The sequence below is a fragment of the Euprymna scolopes genome, chromosome 34 (assembly GCF_053919585.1).
Source record: "Euprymna scolopes isolate OS-2025 chromosome 34, ASM5391958v1, whole genome shotgun sequence".
Classification (NCBI taxonomy): Eukaryota; Metazoa; Mollusca; class Cephalopoda; order Sepiida; family Sepiolidae; genus Euprymna; species Euprymna scolopes.
The window spans coordinates 26,057,698-26,063,697 of record NC_136515.1 but is presented as its reverse complement, the minus strand read 5'-3'; the positions used below and the strand labels follow the sequence as shown (position 1 = coordinate 26,063,697).

The 6,000-nt window shown below is 28.6% G+C and overlaps 1 protein-coding gene across 2 annotated transcripts in view; it reads right to left on the bottom strand.

Annotated features, from left to right (window-relative positions):
- Nucleotides 1-493: 493 nt before the first annotated feature.
- LOC145259144 (anoctamin-7-like) overlaps nt 494-6,000 on the bottom strand; it is a 577,044-nt gene continuing 571,537 nt past the window's right edge. For both annotated transcript variants that reach the window (XM_080116843.1, XM_080116844.1), the window contains one exon: nt 494-2,494. The gene's annotated coding sequence lies outside the window, so the exon portion shown is untranslated. The remainder of the gene's footprint in view (nt 2,495-6,000) is intronic.

Genomic DNA, 6,000 nt, shown 5'->3' with positions numbered 1-6,000 from the left:
GTGTGTGTGTGTGTGTGTGTGTGTGTGTGTGTGTGTGTGTGTGTGTGTGTGTGTGTGTGTGTGTAGTAATAATATGTAATACTAAATACTAATTTTTAGTGATAAGTAATAAGAATGTAAATCTAAAAACAAAAATAAGGCTTCTAAACTTCAAATTAGAATTGTCTGCAAAGACCCGTGACGTAGTGGATAAAATCACTTAGTTTCTAGTTGTACATGACACTCTTCTAACAGTTGAAGGTTCAGTCCCTGGGTAAATTACTTCTACCCAGTTATAACAGACGGAACGAGGACATGCTGCCTCCATGGGTTAAATAAAGAGTTCCATTCGAAATTCCATGTAGATTCCAGAGTTCGACAGAAAGTCCCCGAGTTGGACAAGATACAGCTGAAGATAACATTGTGCAAATAACACGCAACATGAGATCAGTAGTCCGAAAAATCCAATATGACGAATTATCAATCCTTATCTCAAAAATTCAGACACACAAAATGCTGTTCAATCGCTAAAATTTATTAAAACAATTAAAATACAGCATTAGTTTCGTATCTAAATGAAATTTGCATGATTATTTTTTAAACAGTTTATACTAAATTAATGTTTCATGTTATTCATTTATAGCTTTTTCCCCTATTTTTCTGTATATATGCAATAACTGTGTGCATGTTAACAGTAATTAAACTAATTTAATAAATCATAAAAAGGATTATCAAAACATTTCTTAAAAGATAGTGTCCATTAATTTTCAAGGTAGCTAATTTAAATAAAAAATATCTTTTAAAATGAGAATAGATTTATATTAAGAATGCGTAAATTGGACATTTATTTTACATTGTTCTTTCAGAAACTATTAAGTCGATTTGATTGAAATTTTGTATGGGTATTTGTTATGATAAAGCGCAGCGAACTAATTCGTTGTTTCTATTCGACGCACGGTTGAAAATTAATAGGATTAATATTTAATGCAAAACAAATTTAACTTTATTCAATCATCAATTTAGCATAAAGTACTCATTTTAAGTTAAAGGACAATAACTATTGCTCGTTTTTTACGGACTAAAAAAATAGTATCAAAATAATACTTAAAGCTAGATAAACGCCGGGTGACATGTTGGTTTTTGCTTGTTTTTTATGTTCAAGAAAAATTATTTTTAGAAAAAAAGAATCCGTTTTATTATACCAAAACAAAGAAACTCAACATATATTTAATATATTTAAATGTTTCACTAAAATTAACATTTTTTGCTATTTTTAATGATTCTTTTTTTTTCATAGTTTTGATTAGCATTCATCTATTTCCAAAATAAAAGTTGATGTTAAATAAACACGATTTTATTTTAGAAGTCGATATTTGAAACAATGACAAATTGTAGTCTGATTTTTCATATTTCGAGGTAAAAACCCTTTCTTAGAAAATTTCGAAATTTTCCTTGTAAAATATATAATTTATTGAATAGAATGTTTGGTCATTGAAAGCGATATTCCGTTGAAAATATTGTTTGATAGAAACTCACACGAGGCAAAAGTAGATAAAACGATATTATTGAAGAATTCAGTAATTATCGATTAAATATTTACCGCCGAGTTGTATCGAATCAAAATCACATATTTCTATTTTTATATTTTGCGGTATCACCTTTTCCTCAAATCTCTATTCAACTCGCACGTGTTTCGCCTGTAGGCCCAACGCGGTAGGTTAGGTTTCTCATAATTTCAGAATGAGACAAAGTGATTTTCGACATTTATAGTAAAACTAGTGGAACATTTTTCGTTTTATAATGTTTCCAACTTTGCGTCTTTGGATCTTCTTCCGATGTTAAAATCAGGGATAATCTTGAAATCTCCTAGTAATTAAATAAATAGGACCGATGAATAACAACGGTTAACAGACACATTTTCAGAATATCAGCGATAGACACCTTGTTAAGGCTTTAGAATATACCAATTTAAATATGACCAGAAAATTTGTTCAAAGTTTATTAGTCAAATAATAAGTATTTCATACACTTTAATGTTAGGTGACAGTGATTCTGTGGTGACCCAAGTTCGAATTCCATTCATTCCGCAAAAATCAATTTCACTTAGAATGTAGCAATCTTCACGTGGTCCCGCCCGCAAGTACCCGATAAATTTCTATAAAAAATTCGAACTAGAAAAATATCGTAGAAACCAATGCCAACAATAGAATCGTCGGATTAATACGATATGATAATAAATTAAATGTTAATCGCGTGTATAGAGAAATTTTTTATATGTAAATATAAATCGGAAGCGAGAAAAAAAAAGCTAAAGTTGTCCCTAGTTCTTTAACCGTGTAAAATTATTACTTATAAGCCCCCCCCCCATTATGCATCTTTGTGGATTTGATCTTGAAAATGTAATCTACACATGAGTTTACAAAGAGACAAATGATAGAATGATAATGTTCCAATTTTTTTCTGCGATGATTTTGTGTATTTTCTCCTTGTGTTAAGGAATTCGGCGAAGGAACGCCTGCAAAAGAGAAAATAAAGGAAAATATGAAGGAAATACTTGCAATTATTAGTTAGTAATCTAATATATAAAATTATGTCAGTCGAATTTTAGAATTTACACCTAAATAACATTGCATTGTGACACGTTGATATTTGATTCTGGCTACGAAAATTGTTATGATGGCAACAATTTTAAAGAATGTAATGAAGATAAGGCATACGTTCTGTTGTCGACCGGTAAGGGTCCGGAGAAAATCACCAAACAAATACAAATACAGCAAATAAAGAGAATGGTTATACGTCTGTCCAACTGCCAAGTGTGTATGACTTGTGTATAACGCCGAGAAGCATATTCTCCCGGTCCTTATATTAAGTGGAAGAGTCCATTATTCCTTCTTGGAAGATTGTTACAGTAGTGATAATTTTAAACAATAACTCAGATAAATCTTTGCAAGATAAAATATCAATTATCCTTTTTGCATTATTTGAGTTAACCAATTTGCGTGTGCCTGCATATACGCGTGTTTCTTAAATATTTTATTTATTTATAATCAAATTTTTAATTGGATTTTTATTTTGTAAACTACAATTTTATTTCTTTTTCTTTTTAACTTTTAAAATGTGCAAACAAAATTATAATAAAATGACATTAATCAATGCCCGGCAATGCCAGGTCAGTAAACTAGTTAATAATATAAAAATACATCTACTCATGTAGAATTTTCTGACCAGTTTACATAAAACAGCAAAAGGCTGGAACAATTAAATCGAAGCAGCCATTGTCATTTAAGAAAACATTTATTTTCTAACATTGGTTTATTATAAAAATAAAAATAAATATTTATCTTGATTTGAACAAAAACATCATAAAAATGTTTTAAAGATTTTGTTTCTATCAGTTGTTTGCTATTAAAAAATGTTTATTCGTTAAATTTACCTTGTAATTAGTGTTTTCTTCTTTGAATGTTAATTTATTAATTGAATTTTATTTATTTGAATTTTCAAATTTATTTATTTTTTTTAGTTTTGTAAAAGTTTTCCAAAAATTATTCATTGCATTTTTTTCGGAACAACAAAAAATACTGTTTTCATTTTTAAATTAATTTTTCTTTGAATTATCTTCCTGCTATTAGAAACCATATATTTTTTATTGAAAAACTTGTTCGGTGTTTATGTGAAGAAGAAAAAATATGAAATTTTCGTTCATAATCTTTCTTCATTTACACATCAAATTCCGATAGTCATTATTTTATATAAATACCAAAAATCGTTGTTGATACAAGATAAATGATAAATTATAAAATGATTATTGATTGCTAAAAGAGTCAAAAAAAATAATAGAAAACATAAATTAATAACAGGTTTGAACTCAACACAAAATTTCTAATTAAATACCGTCACATACAACAAAAATTGAAATCATTCTATTATTTTCATACCAATGAATACATGACAAATATATATCCAGCCAAACGATACACGCAGCGTTTTCATTTAAAAAAATAACAAGCTGATTTGAAATAAAGTATGTAATAACAGCAAATACACGAGCAAAAATAAACCCCATAACTTTGGATTTAATTTGGGAGAAGACATTCATCTCGAAGTATTGATTATTTAAAAGATACAAAAAGAATAAAAATGAAATAAACACAATTTACATCAATACTAATGAATGCCGAATTAATACTTTATAACAATCTCTAAAACAATTCTTCTTCTATATAGAATCATATATAATCATTATATATGATCATAATGAGTCACTCAAAGTGTAACATTCTCTTAGAAGTATTTTTAGAAGAACATTTTTCTCAATGGATTTAAGAAAAGGAAAAGAGATAAAAAGCAATGAATTTTAATTTGTAAACGAGAGAAGTATAATCATAAAAAAAGAAATTCAGAAAAAGTAAAGAAAAGAAAAAATAACGGAAAGAAAATACTGCGACTGAAGTTATAAAAAACAAAAGATAGAAAATTATGAATGAGGGAATGAAAACAAGTTAACAAAAAACAAATGGAGGAAATTTTGGAAAAAAGAAAGAGAAATGGGAAGGAAGAGTGTGTAAAAAGAAATAAGGTAGAGAAAATGAACAGAGGAGAAAAAAGAGAGAGGAGGTAAAAAGAAGGGAAAAGAGCAAAAGAAGGAAAAGGGGAAAACATAAAAATAGGTGAAAAGGAAGAAAAGGGAATATAAATAGCGGTGAGAGAGGGGAATAGAAGAGAAAGTGAACAGGAAATAGAGTGAAAAGCGAATTCTGAAGAAAGAATTGATAAAGTGTAGATGGGAAGAGGGGGAAAGAAGAAAAGCAAATAAGGAGAGAGGATTAAGGGAGGGGAGGAAAAGAAAATGAAAGTTGGAAAGGGAAAAAGAGATAATAAGAAAAACGTCAAGGTTACAAAAAATGAGAAAATGCAGGATGGTAATTAGCAGAAGTGGAATGATACTTAAAATGTGTAAAAGACAAACTAAGGAGAAGAATAAACAAATAAAAAACAGAGAAAAAAACAGAGAATTGAAGACGAGATAAACAGAGAAATGGATAGATAAAATCACCAAAGAAAACAAACAAAAAGAAAGAAAGAAAAGAAACTGAGAAAGAAAAGGAGAGAAGAAAAAGAAGAAGAAAAGGAGGGAAGAAAAAGAAGGAGAAGAAGAAGAAGAAGAAGAAGAAAAAGAAGAAGAAGAAGAAGAAGAAGAAGAAGAAGAGCAACAACAAGAATTTTTTTTAAAAAGCCTGAGAATAAAAATAGAAAAATTAAAACAGAGAAAAATATAAAGATAAAAAATAAGAGATGACAATTAAAAAAAAAAAAACAGAGCAAAAAGAAAAAAAAATGCCGTAAATAAAAACACAAAAGATAAAAAAATACAACCATTTCGAAGAAAAATAAATATGGAAGAAATAAAATATTGGCATGGAAAAAGTAAATTAAAAAGAAAATATTAAAAAAAAATGAACAAGAACGGGTGAAAAGGAAAATAAATTGAGTCGAAAGAAAAAAAAGTGAGAAAGATAAAATATATAAGATGGACGACGCACTTTAGATTCAAGGTGATAAACAAATTGTTGAGCAGACAAAATGACATTAAGAGGAGCTTATTACTTATTCGAAAGCAGAAAGCCCTTTTAAAACGAAGATGTTTATTATCGCAAGATTTACTGAGAATGGTAAATATCAAAATTGGCTGAATTCATGTCAGTCAAAACAAATAGATATACTTTTAAAAGTGTCCCTCCATTCATCCATTATAATTGTGTATATTTTAAACATAGTAAGCGAAAATGGTTGGAAAATTGAAAGAGAATAAAAACTTCGATGAAAAGGCGTCTATGATAAATCTTCATGTGTTAATCTTCTTCAATTGTATATTGGGTGAGTTTGTGTGAAGAATATGGCCGCTGGATTAATGTTAGATGGTGGGATGAGATGGAGGCGTGATTACATGACAGAGAATTATATAGATATCAAGGTGGGGTGACAATTGGAAAGTCTGAGAGATGAGGGTAACAAGAAGGTAGT